The sequence below is a fragment of the Bos grunniens genome, chromosome 21, assembly GCF_055505025.1.
Source record: "Bos grunniens cultivar Pamir isolate PY7600 chromosome 21, Bosgru_T2T1.0, whole genome shotgun sequence".
Classification (NCBI taxonomy): Eukaryota; Metazoa; Chordata; class Mammalia; order Artiodactyla; family Bovidae; genus Bos; species Bos grunniens.
Window position 1 is genome coordinate 53047811 of NC_141185.1, and position 15266 is coordinate 53063076.

Sequence of the window (15266 nt, forward strand, 5' to 3'; positions counted from 1 at the left end):
GACTGAAATGACTTAGCAGCAGCAGGAGGGCCTAACCGCCTCTCACACTCTCCACCTCTGTCTGGTAGTCAGAAGGCTGTCGAAGACACGAGGTAATGAATGATCATGGCTGCTGTTCTGATAAAACTTTATTTACAAAAGTGGACCACAGGCCGAATTTGGCTCACAGGTGTGTTTTGCTGACCTCTGATGTAGATCCCCCCAAGGCCTGCAAAGAGGTATGCTGGATACCTCTTTGCTGGTATCCAGAGACTGGATAGCATCCGGTCTTGCATGCCATGGCCTCTTCTGGTTAAATTCTTAGTTTAAAATAGGTTGTATATTTGTAGGCTTTCTGGCTCATTCACAAAAGTGCAGAAAAAGGTGACAACTTGCTAATAGTCACATCAAGGAAATGAAATATGTGGAAACACTTTGAAAAATCTTACAAATGTACAAATGTAGGGCATTAGCACAAACGTATTCAGCCAGATTTGACTGCAGTTCATTCATTCACTGTTCAATCCACAAGCACTCTTTCTACGTGTATTTCAAAGACCAGGTACTGTGCAAGACCTCCAAGATACAAAGGAAAATAGAAGAAGTCTTCTTTTTTGTTGCTCTAGTACAATACATGGCTTTCCAGGAGGCTCAGTGGTAAAGAATCCACCTGCCAATGCTGAAGATTCAGGAGACGCAGGTTCAATCCCTGGGTCAGGAAGACCCCTGGAGAAGGAAACAGCAACTCACTCCAGTATTCTTGCCTGGAAAATCCCATGGACAGAGGAGCCTGACGGGCTACAGTCCATGGGGTCGTAGAGAGTCAGACACGACTGGGCACACACGCACTGACTGAGTGTACAAAACGTACACAAGCCAGGACAATGTAGTGCCATGGGCCCAAGAACACAGCCAGATGACGTTCCAGAGTAATCAGATTCACTTTCCTTTATTGCCCTCTTTGTCACACATCCTCTCCCCACTGCCCTTGAGCCTTTCTGCTATTGAGAACAGTTACTCCAGGACTTCCCTGGTGGTCCAGTGGCTAAGGCTCCATGCTCCCAAGGTGGGGGGCTCAGGTTCGATCCCTGGCCAGGGAACTAGATCCCCAACGCTGCAACTGAGAGTTTGCATGCTGCAACTAAAGATCTGAGTGCCACAACTAAGACCTGGCAAGCCAAATAAATAAATACTCAAAAAAAAAAAAAAAAAGACTAGTTAGTCCAACAGGTTGGAGATCAGTACTCCAGGGAAAAAGAAAACAAAGACATTGCTCAGTTTTCTTAAATCTACAGGGAAATAACCATCTTGAAAGATAAATTTCAAGCAGAAAAAAACTATGAAAGTTTGGTTACTTTTTCCTTCAATCAAGGTAATAAAATGCCAGAAAGAAAATTATGCATTGAAAGAATGACTAATGATCCAGCCTTTAATGAAGAATGGAAAGTGGAATATCTAAAGGAAAGGGAAGAATTCAGTAAAACTGGAATTCCTACCAAGAAAAGTCTATAGCAGCTTCCCGCCAAAAGTGAAACTGTTAGTCACTCAGTCATGTCCAATTCTTTATGACCCCACGGACTGTAGCTCACCAGGCTCCGCTGTCCATAGGATTCTCTATCACATAGAAAATTCTCCAGGCAAGAATACTGGAGAGGGTTACAATTTCTTTCTCCAGAGGATCTTCCTGACCCAGGGATTAAACCTGGGTCTCCTGCATTGCAGGCAAATTCTTTACCATCTGAGCCACCAGGGAAGCTTCCCACAAGTACATAAGCAAATATTCAAATAATACTCAGGAACACTAACGTTCACGGAAATCACAATCACCTGAAATAATGGACTCAAGGAAGTGGGTTTGCTTTATCCTTATTTATGGAAATAATTTTAATCTGAAAAAAAAAAGATTTTTTTAAACTTCAAAAAAAAAGAACAAATGTTTGGAAAATTAACTTTAGATGAAAGCATGAATACTTGACATAAGGGAAACGGTTGCCTTCTTGATGCTTGGAGAGAAGCTCAAGAAAGATGAATGTCCCCCTATCATTGGAACAGGCCTTATGGAGAAGAGTGATGAGTTATAGCAGTTGTTTGTAGAAAGGAGGGCATGTATCTAGAGGGCAGAGGGAAGGGGGAAAAGGGGAGGAAAGGAGACAGGAGTGAAGGATATGCCATGGAAAGTCAAATAAAAGAAACAAGAGGCTGTGCTCTGAATCTTTCATATGCTTTTTGTTGCATTGGGGGCTACTTTTGTGACCCCCATAGATCTCATCATAGACGTGCATCTGAGTCTTATTTTCCAGCATCAGCTTATCATCATTTCCCCATCAAATTTCAACTGATGCATCACCCTGGCTCCACCTTTGACTGGATTTACAAGCCTGGAGCTGGGTCAGTTCCTCAATAAGTAGCGAACATTGTCTGAAACTGGAACTAGACTTCACATTTTGGCTGTCAATCTGGGTGGGGAAAGGGAAGTGCTTTTCAATTGGGGTGGAGTGCATGATTGCTGGATGACAGCACAGAATATATTTCTCCTGGTGACTTCCCAGCTGCAGACTGCTGGGTGCAATTAGAAGCCTATATGTCTAGTCATTTTATCATTTTTATACATTTAGGAGCTCAAGTGTTTGCTCTAGCAGGCTGCAGCTGGCTTGCTGTCAACTCCCAGCTGTTGTTTAGCTGAAACCCCACAGCTAAAATTGTGGGCCAATATGACCGGAAACCAAATTGGGACCTGAATAAAAATGTTCAGGATTAGTGAATGATGTTTAGTGTTTATTTGCTTCAACCAGGTGAAACCCACTCATTTAGGAAAAAGAAGAGGAGGGGAACCTGAAACCAATCCAGATACTTTTGAGAAGCCTTCACATGAACCAGACTCGCCCGCAAACCAGTGTTCTCTCAATGATGAGGCAAGTTCAACACATGCCATCCCATTAGGCACTTCTCTGGTTTTTCTCACTTTCCTGGGATTTAAATCCAAATAAATAAGTGGATGCTTAGAGAAAGAATGCATTCAATGTATGACATTTGGGTAGTGTTGGACTCACCCACAATGAGTCTTTGTACAACTGCAGGAAAAATCCTGCCTTTGGGTCCTTTACAGATGAGAGGGAGGGGCTACCTGAATGCATTAGCTTTGTTCTCTGGCATGGCTCTGGGCTTCCTTGCCAACTCAGCCTTCATCTCCTTTTAGATTGAAGCCACTTCCCTTTAAATGGAAACAAAGGGCCTTTGCTTTTCAAATGTTTAGCTGATGTCATTACCACGGTTGTCCGGGTTTCTAAGAGGTCTTTAAGGGACCCATATTCTTCATCTATCCAGCTTAGTAATACACAGTGTCCCTGATGAGTCCATAATGTCATATCATTTATTAATTATTATTTCCATCATCATTCTGTTCCCTGGCAATGGTGTCAAGTGCACTCCCAGAATCAGAAAACTGGGACTTCACTTCAGCTGTCCCAAGGCTGAGGAGCAGCTGGCTTGGGAGGAAGGCAGCTCCTTTTGCAAGCAAAGGGCTACAATAGGAAGAAAGGATATTTCAGGTGGAGTAAAGGTGTTTCTGGATAAATGCTACACCTTGCTGCCATTTCCTTACAACCTGACTTTTTTACCTTTTCATATCTGATTATAGAATCCTCTCTGGGGACAGTTCTGAAAGGTCAGGGAGGATGACAGATCAGAGCAAGAAAGAGCAGGCGGTCACAAGGACTAGGAGAGTGGCTAAAACCACAGAGCAGTGGATATCTACAGATCCCAGCTGGTTCCATGGAAGGATGTACAGGAATACTTGAGCCCTACGAGTTGAAGTGAAGATAAACTTCTAGCAGTTAATGTGGGGAGAAAATATGGAAATTTATAAAGGTCAGCTTTCTAGACTTGAACTGGGAACTCAGCCACGCAGTAAACATGTTGTCAAAGCTCACCAGCACTACATGTAGTATTCAAGCTCAATAAAATCATGCAGACAGGCATAGGGTCAATAGAGACAGGCAGAGCCAAGACCCAAGTATCCACAAGCCTCAAGACGGAAGGAAGGAGAAAGAATGTTTGCGTCCCAAATGACACATGGAGATTAATTGTACTGAACAATATCTCACTTCTAGGAATGAGGTTGAGAAAAAATTATAATAAAGACTTTCCAAATAATATTAAAAATGTATTTTCTTTGCTATTCTCAAGTTCTTTATCCATAACAGTGATGCAGGTGTACAATCACCCTTGAACAGCTCTGGTCAAAAGGTCTGAACTTTAGAATCACACCCAAAGCTCACCAGATATTTATCACCTTCATTCATGCAGCAAACTGTTGTTGCGAGCCCACTCTGGGAAACAGACTGTGCCAGATGCCTGGATAACAAAGTTGAATGAGAAAGTGTTCAGGTCCAGGGGTCTCATCACCCTGCCAGGGAGGCAAACATACACATGAGTGTAATGAAAGGCGACAGCAATTACGATGATGTGATTAACAAAACACAAGTAGGGAATACGGATTGTTATCTAAATAGGGGGTTGGAGAAGTAGAATGGGTTAAGAAAGATGTTAGAAAAGGTGTAATGAATATCCTCGGCCTAGAAGAATATAGAAATAGAAGGCAATGTGGTCAGAAGAAAGAGTATAAACAAAGAAGTATGTGTGTTGCTCAGTCATGTCAGGCTCCTGTGTCTACTGGATTTCCCAGACAAGAATACTGGGGTAGATTGCCATTTCCTACTCTAGGGGATCTCCCCATCCAGGGATGGAACCCAAGTCTACTAAGTCTCTTGCATTGGTAGGCAGATTTTTTTTTATCATTGTACCACCAGGGAAGCCCAAGCAAAGAAGACAGACATCCAAATCCACAGTGTAGATCAGGAGTGGCAAATAATAATAGATGTCCTTATGCAGGATGTATAATATGCACTACATTATATGAAGAACTGCATATTTTATCTTTATTTAACATTTGGCACAAAACTGGTAGGCAACTGCCGAAGAATTGATACTTTTGAATTGTGGTGCTGGAGAAGACTCTTGAGAATCCCTTGGACAGCAAGGAGATCAAACCAATCAATTGTAAAGGAAATCAACCCTGAATAGTTATTGGAAGGACAGACACTGAGGCTGAAGCTCCAATGTTTGGCCACCTGATGTTAAGCCAACTCATTGGAAAAGACCCTGATGCTGGCAAAGATTGAGGGCAGGAGGAGAAGGGGACGAGAGAGGATGAGATGGTTGGATGGTATCACCAGCTCAATGGACATGAGTTTGAGCAAACTCTGGGAAATAGTGAAGACCAGGAAAGCCTGGAGTGCTATAGTCCATGGGGTCACAAAGAGTCAGTGAACAATTGAACAGCAATTGTGTAATTATCTCTAAATTAAAGATGAGGAGGCTAAGGTGTATACAGATAAGCCCTTAATTAGCTCACAAACCTGGTAAACAGAAAAGCCTAGATTTGAACCCAGAGAAGTGTGAGGCTGGTCCTCAGCCTCTTAGCTGCTATGCAATTCTGCCTTCCTGAGGGTCTAATGTATGGCAGGGAGGAGGAAATGAAGTCAAGGTTTGTGAAGAGCTTTAGGTGTGATTCCAAAGCTTAGACCTTTTGTTCAGGGCTGCTCAAGAGTGATTCTATAAACCAGGAGTTCCCAACCTCCAAGATCTAATGTCTGATGATCTGAGGTGAAGCTGATGTAATAATAATACATATAAATAGCAAAATAAATGTAATGTGCTTGAATCACCCTGAAACCATCACCCCTACCCTGGTCCAAGGAAAAGCTGTCTACCATGAAACTGGTCCCTGGTGCCAGAAAGGTTGGAGACCGTTCCATAGACCGCCTGCATCAGAGACACTTGGGGAAGGAGTGACTGTGCAGGCCCCCAGACCTGTCTCAAATCTCCCAAATCCTGCCTTTGGGAGGAAGCCCAGGAATTTACATTTGAAGAAATGCTACTGAGGAATCAGGGAAAGTGAGAAACACTGCGTTAGGCCAGCACTTCCCAATCTGAGGATCTACAAAACTACCTAGGAACCTTGTTAATTATATGGAGTTCTGGGATTCAGATTCTTTCAACAGGTCTGAGTTGGGCTCATGAATATTTATACTAAACCTAGGGCTTGATGACCATTAAACAAGGGAGTAATGCATTCATATCTGTGCTTTCGGATCAAAGGAAAATAACTTCTGGTAGAAAGACAGAAGGGAAAACCAGAACCCAGCTGATTAGTAGACTGGTATTAAAATTTAAGCAAGAGATGGTGAAAATCTAAACCAGGCCAGACTGAAAATGAAACAAAGGGTATTAAAGAGGTAAAAACACTAAGATCTGATAATTAATTAAAATAAGGGTAGTGGAGAGAAGGAGCTGAAAAATGACACGAAGGTTTCCAGCCTAGATTCATGGATACAGGCTAATACCAAGAGGAGAGCTGAATATATTCTGCAGTGGCCACATGGGACAAGGCATTTTGCAAGTGCTATCTTGCGTTTGTTCTCGTTGTTGTTTAGCAGCTCAGTCACGTCTGACTTTGTGACCCCGTGGACTGTAGCCTGCCAGGCTCCTCTGCCCATGGGATTTCCCAGGCAAGAATACTGGAGTGAGTTGCCATTTCCTTCTCCAGGGGATCTTCCTTACCCAGGGATTGAACGCGTGTCTCCTGTATTACATGCAGATTCTTTACTGCTGAGCCAGCAGGGAAACCCTCAGCTGAGTTAGATGGATTGATTTTTGTCTCCAAATCCACATGCTCACAGAAAGCTAATTAACATTTTAGATATTTTGAGGTAGAGAACTGGGTTGAGGAGGAAAGATAGTTGGGTATATGTATCTGGCACTTAAGATAAAGCCCCTAGTTGAAAACAGACATTTGAAGTCACCTTCATAGAAGTCAAGTTCAAATAGATAAGCATCAATCAGGTATCTATGTGCCAGGCACTGTAGAACTGTGATAGATGTATAGAGACAAGATCTAATCTCTACTGGAGTAAAGTGACATGTCAGGAGTTCTTAACTTGAGCTTCATGGACCCCCCCATGTTGGGTAACAGACACCAGAATTTGAGGGTTCAGGATGGGGAACACATGTATACCTGTGGTGGATTCATTTTGATATTTGGCAAAACTAATACAATTATGTAAAGTTTAAAAATAAAATAAAATTAAAAAAAAAAACAATGATGTATGTAAAAATAAATAAATAAATAAAAATGCTGGTATATATGTGTTTTTTTTGGGTGATATAATTGATTTCATCAGACCCTCAAAGAAATCCAAGATCCAAAAGAAATTAAGGACCACTTATTTAAGACCTGGCAGTGTAAAAAAAAAATTAATATGTTTCTTGTTCATGCATTGTAATAGATTATTAAAAATGACACATATATTTGTGAATTGCTTGTGTGATCCTGCATGAAAATGAACGTCAAGTATTAAAGAGCAAAATCTGTGACTTCAGGAAGATGACTGAAAGGGCACCATATCATCTTGACGGTTACTCAAAGACATACTCTTATGCTTTTGTTCGCACCTGAAAGTTGGGAACATCTTCACTCAAAATAGCAAATTACAGACCATCTTTGACAAAGCAGTAGAGAAGAGATGAAACAGAGAAGCAAGAACCAAGACAAAGTTACATAGAAATTATGGGAAAATAGATGATTCCATTAAAAATGTGATGGAAATTTTACAGAGCAGAATGGGCAGAAAAAAAATGTACTTGGATATAAAATTAAAATTTAAACTTAAAAATCAGATTTCTTAGCACTTGAACATTAAGAGAGTAAGAATTATATTTTTTAAGTATCAATTATTCAAAAACAGTTAACAGTAATTGAATACTTCTTATGTGTCAAGCACTATTTTTAGAGAACTGGTTTCTATTACCCAGCCTGGAGGGCCCATGAACCTCAAGTTAAGAACTCCTGACTTGTCACTTTACACAGGTAGAGATTAGATCTTATCTCTATACTTATATCACAGCTCTACAGTGCCTGGCACACAGATACCTGATTGATCCTCATCTAACAATTCAGGTTACATGGATTTCTCTCTCTCTCTCTTCTTTTGTTGCTGTTGCTGCTTTTTGTTTTGTTTTGTTTTGCCACATCACAAGGCTTGTGGGATCCTAGGTCCCTGACCAGGGATCAAACCTGGGACCTTTATGGAGAAAGCACAGAGTCCTAACCACTGGACTGCCAGGGAATTCCCATGGATTTTCCTCTTTAAATCCTCATAACTATACTTGAAGATAATAACTTAATTTTTTTTCAATATTCTCAGAAAGAACACTGAGGCACAGATGGTTTAAAGAACATGCCCAAAGTTACCCAGCTAAGAGGTGATACAACCAGAATTTATGAACCTATTTGCAGAGCAGGAATAGAGATACGGACATACAGAACGGACTTGGGGACACAGCAAGGGAAGGAGAGGGTGGGACGGATTGAGAGAGCAGCGCTGACATACATACATTACCATGTATAAGACAGATGGCTGGTGGGAAGTTGCTGTATAACATGGGGAGCCTGCCTGGTGCTCAGGAATGACATAGGGGTGAGATAGAGGGGAGGGAGGGGGTATGTGGATACTCATAGCTGATTCACATCGTTGTAACCAACACAACATTGTAAAGCAATTATCCTCCAATTAAAAACAATTGTTTTTTAATGTACCATGAGACTCCCCAGGTGGTCTAGTGGCTAAGACTGCACTCCCAACGCAAGGGACCCTGGTTCAATATATTTAGTTGCAAGACACAACTAAAGATCCCACATGTTGCAGTGATCAAAGATAACACGTGCTGCAACTAACATCTGGCACAGCCAAATAAATAAATATTTTTAAAAAGTACCATGAAATGCTAAACTATAATCTCAGTTTTCTAGAATAAGATTGTTTTCTTGTCCTTATCCTGAATCAAGAGTTTGGCAAGATCACCAATAGATTAGCCAACAGCTCGCTCAGGACACGTTGACTGTTGTACTTGGCACAGCCCGCTTTGCCTGTGACTCTGCACGTGGCCTCACCTGCGCTCTGCTCTCTGCCAGGAGCTCTCAGAGATCCCTGAGGTCCAACGTTTGTTGCCCAAGAGCTTACAAGCCATAAGCAGAAGGAAACACACAGGCACACTGGTTCTAAAAGAGATGTAGGGGTGCAGAGAAGGGAAGGCAGATTAGAACAACCTAGGAAACTTCTCAAACTTTTTCAATTACCTCCAGTGATTCTTATCTGATCTCATGGGAAGCTTTGAAAATGTTCTCGGAGCAATTTTATAGTGTACTTTTGACTGACTAGCACAGTCATAGAGTCTGTAGGAAATAGACCCCAAAAGAAGGGAGAAGAGCTTAGGAAGTGCTTCACAAGATACAGGATAAATTGATAATAGGCTACTTTTTCAATGTGTCTCCCACTCAGGCAATAGCATATCAGTACGCCATGGGGAGGCAGCTTCCCCAGAAATGCAGAAGCAAATCAGTTTCCATCCTAACTTGCCACACGCCTCCTTAAGAATAAATCTGGACTCAGAGGACACTTAGTCATAGAATCAAAACAGTGCCTCCCAGATCCATGGATGATTCCTTGCAATTTCAATTTGGGAAAATATAATTTCCTAACTTTTGTCTAATCAGAGAGTGGTTCTATTAATGTATATTTGTGAAATCTAGAAAGATGGTACTGCTGAATGTACTTGCAGGCCAGTAATGGAGATGCCCCCTTCATGGATCACTGCCTTGTCATGGCAAAGGGGCTTGCATAACTCAGTGAAGCCAGCTTAAAACTAAATATTAAGAAAAACTAAGATCATGGCATCCGGCCCCATTATTTCATGCAAATAGAAGGGGAAATGTGGAAGCAGTGACAGATTTCCTCTTCTTGTGCTCTAAAATCACTGTGGATGGTGACTGCAGCCATGAAATCAGAAGACGATTGCTTCTTGGCAGGAAAGCTATGACAAACTTAGTGTGTTAAAAAGCAAAGTCATCACTTTGCTGACAAAAGTCTGTATAGTCAAGACTATGGTCTTCCCAGTAGTCAAATATGATTGTGAGAGCTGGACCATAAAGAAGGAAGAGCACTGAAGAATTGATAATTTTGAACTGTGGTGCTGGAGAAGACTCCTGAGAGCCCTTTGGACAGCAAGGAGATCATACCAGTCAATCTTAAAGGAAATCAACCCTTAATACTCAATGGAAGGAACGAAGCTGAAGCTCCAATACTTTGGCCACCTGATGCAAACAGTCAACTCCCTGGAAAAGATCCTGATGCTGGGAAAGACTGAAGGCAGAAGGAGAAGAGGGCGACAGAGGTTGAGACGGTTGGATGGCATCACCGATGCAATGGACATGAACTTGGGCAAACTCTGGGAGATGGTGAGAGATAGGGAAGCCTGGTGCGTGGCAGTCCATGGGGTCACAAAGAGTTGGACACGACTTGGCGATTGAACAACAATCTCAATGGAGATGTAGACGTAGGGAACAGACTTGTGGACACAGTGGGGGAAGGGGAGAGTGGGACAATTGAGAGAATAGCATGCAAATATATACATTACCATATGTAAAATAGATAACCAGTGGGAATTTGCTGTTATGATGCAAGGGGCTCAAATCCGGTGCTCTGTGACAACCTAGATGGATGGGATGAGGTAGGAGGAAGTTTCAAGAGGGAGAGGACATACGTATACCTATGGATGATTCATGGTGATACATGGTAGAGACCAACATAATATTGTAAAACAATTATCCTCCAATTAAAGATGAATTTTAAAAATGCTAATATAAAAAAAGAATATGGCACAGGCATCGTTGGATACACATTAACAATAACTTTTGTAGAGATGCACAGATTAAAATGAATCACGACTCTCCCCTGTGTGGTTCTTTCCACCTCGGGCTCCCTTGGAAGTTACACAGAGGCTCCTCCTGCAGTTCCATCTCCTCTCCTCACCTTCATGATTTCTGCCAAAGTCTATGCATTCTTGCAATTACAGGTTCTCAATTACATACCCTTGCTACTTGCTGAAGGGGACAGGAAGAGTGCTTCCTCTCCTGGCAGATGCTCAAGCCAGATGTTACAGAGGCAGGCTGTGATTGGCTGGCAGATAAAGGAGACTGGCTTTCCATGTGTTGGTAAGTAAAAAGATGTAAACAAACCCATTTCAGCCCTGAATCAGCAGGTCTTCGTTAACCTGATTGGAAATGTCCTTCAAACTTCTACCGGAAAGCAAGGAGGACGTTGTCACAAGAACGTTCAGCTGAATGCCTGTTGCTCCTCCCCTGGCTAAAATAGCAAGAAGCTTCATTTGGAGACATCATCACAGCATTCGAGATGAGCTGGGATTCATTTAAGCTGCATCTGCAGGGGTAAGCGATAATTGTAGGGATGCAGAAGTTTGTTTATTTTAACAGCTAAATGTTTGTATCTGGAAAACCAATGAAACTTTGCTGTAATCACTTTGGAAATGCACTGGAACCATTCCATCTGCCCAAATCTTTCCATTGTGCTTCTCGGTCAGTGACAATAGACAGTGATTGAGGCAGAATTAGTCAGCCACCAACTTCTCCCCCTGTGCCTCCTTAGGGCAAGCATGAAACTGAGGAAACAAATTTTGGCTTGGCTGCTTTGAAGCTTTGTGGAGTGGTCAAGACCAGATCACTGATTTAAAAAAAAAAAAATCTGGTCAAGGTGGACTGGATAATAGACCTAGAACAAATGTCCTGGGTGGCAAGAGGTGGTCCATATGACACAAGGTACAAAAAAATATTCCTTAGATAAAACTCTTTTGCCCTTTTCGCTCTTCTCATATTACAGAGCTAGTAAAAATCCATGGAGTTTCTTTGTGCTGCTACCCGATACAAAACACAAAGGGTCCAGCCTGGATTTTAGTGTAGTTTGTTTCCACTATAAATACCAAGAATCACCAGATGAAATAGCAAGGGGAAGAAGTAGTTCATTCAGAATATATTATGGATAATAATATTTTTTTTAAATCCTTCTAAGGGATTAAACATTTATTGTGCCCCAGACTGATACCTGCAACCATACTCCTGGGGATAAAACATGGCAGGGATCATCAATCTCCGTGACTCTGGGCAGGAGTTGATAATAATAATAATAAATAACCACTTGTGTTCTCAAGTTCCCCTCAACTGAGATCTCAGAATATTTTACTAACACAAATTCATTAAGCTTCAAACCACACCTGGGCATTCAGGAAGTGCTTGAAGGTTAGTTCTGTTATTATTTTATATTCATATTTCATCTTTCCTCCAAGGAGCTCAAAAAGATTATAAATATATTACCAAAGTAGGTTAACTCATCACAGTTATGGGTCAGGAAGACATCTCTTCTTTCTTGTTAGCATGGGAGTTTCTGTACTATGAAAGGCAGGTAAGACTGAAGTCAACAGAGAAGACTCTAGGACGTATCTCCGCTGCTGCTGCTGCTGCTGCTAAGTCGGTTCAGTCATGTCTGACTCTGTGCGATCCCATAGACGGCAGCCCACCAGGCTCCCCCGTCCCTGGGATTCTCCAGGCAAGAACATCTCTGCTGCTACTGCTAAGTCACTCAGTCGTGTCTGACTCTGTGTGACCCCATAGACGGCAGCCCACCAGGCTCCCCCGTCCCTGGGATTCTCCAGGCAAGAACATTGGAGTGGGTTGCCATTTCCTTCTCCAATGCATGAAAGTGAAAAGTGAAAATGAAGTCGCTCAGTCGTATCCGACTCCTAGCAACCCCATGGACTGCAGCCTACCAGGCTCCTCTGTCCATGGGATTTTCCAGGCAAGAGTACTGGAGTGGGGTGCCATTATCTCTAGCAACATCCAAACATTACTTTTTCTATTCAATGTTTAATCTCTCTAGAAGTAAACGTGACTTTACATCTTTCATTCCACTTCTCAACTACATTAAATGTCATTCCAGTGTCATGCAGCAAAGTTTTGAAGCAGAAAATACCTGAGATAATGGGAATTTCAGTAGAGTGGGCACGGAACCAGATGGCCACTGAATTTCCATCTACAAGCAGTCCCCAATTTAATGATAATTCAGCTTATGATATTTTGACTTTATGATGGTATGAAAGCAATATACATTCAGTAGGAAAGGCACTTCAAATTTCAAAATGTGATCTTTTCTTGCAGTATGATGCTCTCCCAAGAGGCTGGCCAGTGGTAATGAGCTACAGCCCCCAGTCAACCAGGTGATCATGAGGATAAACAACTGATACACTTACAAGCATGCTGCACCCATACAACCAGTACAGTTGTACAGTATCCAATTAATTACATGAGATACCCAATACTTTATTGTAAAATAGTCTTCGTGTTAAATGATTTTGCCCAAATGTATGCTAATGTAAGTGTTCTGAGCACTTTGCAGGTTAGGCTATGCTAAGCTATGATGTTCAGTAACTCAGGGGTGTTAAGTCCTTTTTTTTTTTTTTTTTGCTGCATGAATATCATTCATTTATTAACATTAGTGTTGTGAACACATAATGGAAAAATGCTTCCCAAAAGAGGAAGATGAATGTTGACTGTCAATAGGACAAAGCTGTCTTCAAAAGACAGAGATATGGAAATCAGGTTCACAGTTGGGTTGTGGAGCCCATGAGGACGGAACACATCTATGTATGTGTATCCATAGGGGCCAGGTGCTGGAGGAGGAGGCTCAGGAATGTCTCCAGCTGCTGCTTTGATCTGTACGTGATGAGTCCTCCCTTGTTGGCCCACTGATCCACTCCAGCAGCCTCTTCACTTCCCACGTGATACACCAGCTGTGGCAAGTCAAGCCCCACGTCAGTGTTCCTTTCCAGGCATTCTTTTAAGTCCACCATCCCCACACCCATGGCCCCGAAGATGGCATGGGCAGCACAAGAGTACCACCTGGACGTGGTATCTTCTGAGAAGATGTAAAAATCAACAGGGCTGAAGAACACATAGAGGTTCTTGTAACCAGCCCCAGCTGCCTGGAGATGCACTTGCCACACACACGTGGCAGTGCTCACCCTTGATGGTCTCCTTTTCACTGGTACGAATGAGAACTGAGAACAGGAGGGAGTATTCAGAGCTGGGGTTTGGGTCATTTGGCTCTGCCTTTCACTGCTGCTGCTTGTAGAGATGGGAAGCAGAGGGAATGGATGTTGGTCCCCATGTAAGAAAGGCCCCAGTACACTGTCCTTTCCACCTGAGGGTGTTTAGGTCTTGTGATACAAAAGGTTGGTTGATGACTCCCATGAGAGGCACCCCTGTCTATATGTCATAGACATCAACTAAAATAGTGACACACTGAAGTCCCTGGGGAAGATTCCTTGGTTGGGTTTAATGCCAGCAGAACCTTTTATATACTGATAAGTTGAATCTATAGGATCCACCCAGATTCCCAAGATGTCTTGAGGAATGTTGATCTCTATTGAATCCAAAGCTGGGTCACTGAAGACAATCTTCTGGTATACAATCTCGGCGAAGGCCTCAGATTGTTACCATTAAGGACTTTGCTGAGAAGATCTACTGGTTCTTTCTCTGATGGACACAGTCTCATGATAATCTTTTTCCCCAAATCATTAGCAAATTAATCGGATTCTTTTCCAAAAAAATTTTTCCCCAAGCCTGGAAACTTGTTCTCCATATTCTGTTTGATAACTTCCTGTACCAGTACATCAGCCAGGGTTTAGAAAACAACTGCAAATCTTGTTCTTTTCTGCCTCTTTCTTTTCTTCAATCAGCAGCTGAAAGAGGGCTTCCTGCTGCCTGCACACCCAGGCAATGTTGGCAGCTCTCTCAGAAACTCAGAGCAGCTCCCAGAGGATATCTGACATTTCTGAACCTGGTTTTTTAGTTGCAGCAGCTGGTGGAACCAGCACCCACCCTATGGACTGTCAAAGTTCTGGAGACTGAAAGTCCAATACCAATGTGTTAGCAGGGTTGTTTTCTCCTGAAGCCTCTCTCCTCAGCTTGCAGATGCCCTTTCCTCTGTGAACCGCAAGTCCATTTTTGACTAAACAATACTTTCAACTAAGATGGGTTTATCAGAATGTAACCCCATCATAAGATCTGTGGTTTTGATGTGGTTTGACAGGATCTAGAGAAAATAATATGAAAACAGATAATCCACTGGACATTCATTGCATATGATAACCCAAGTTCTCCATCCCCGGGGATGCAGAGATATGAGTTAAGAGGAGAACCAAGAAATCCTGCCCATGGAGGCCTACACATACAGTGTAGGGCAATACTCAGACCATAGGATCTGGAAACGATGGATGTTTTATTCCCAGTGCTGTAATTTACAGATGGTGTGATCTTGGAC

At 42.3% G+C, this 15266-nt stretch overlaps 1 protein-coding gene and 1 pseudogene across 2 annotated transcripts in view; both read right to left on the bottom strand.

The window, feature by feature from the left end:
- AGBL1 (AGBL carboxypeptidase 1) overlaps window positions 1-15266 on the bottom strand; it is a 916524-nt gene that overhangs the window by 471929 nt on the left and 429329 nt on the right. The window lies entirely within an intron of this gene.
- On the bottom strand, window positions 10361-14775 carry LOC147349736 (inositol polyphosphate 1-phosphatase pseudogene; annotated as a pseudogene). Its single transcript, XR_015150101.1, has one exon. The product of XR_015150101.1 is annotated as an inositol polyphosphate 1-phosphatase pseudogene (transcript).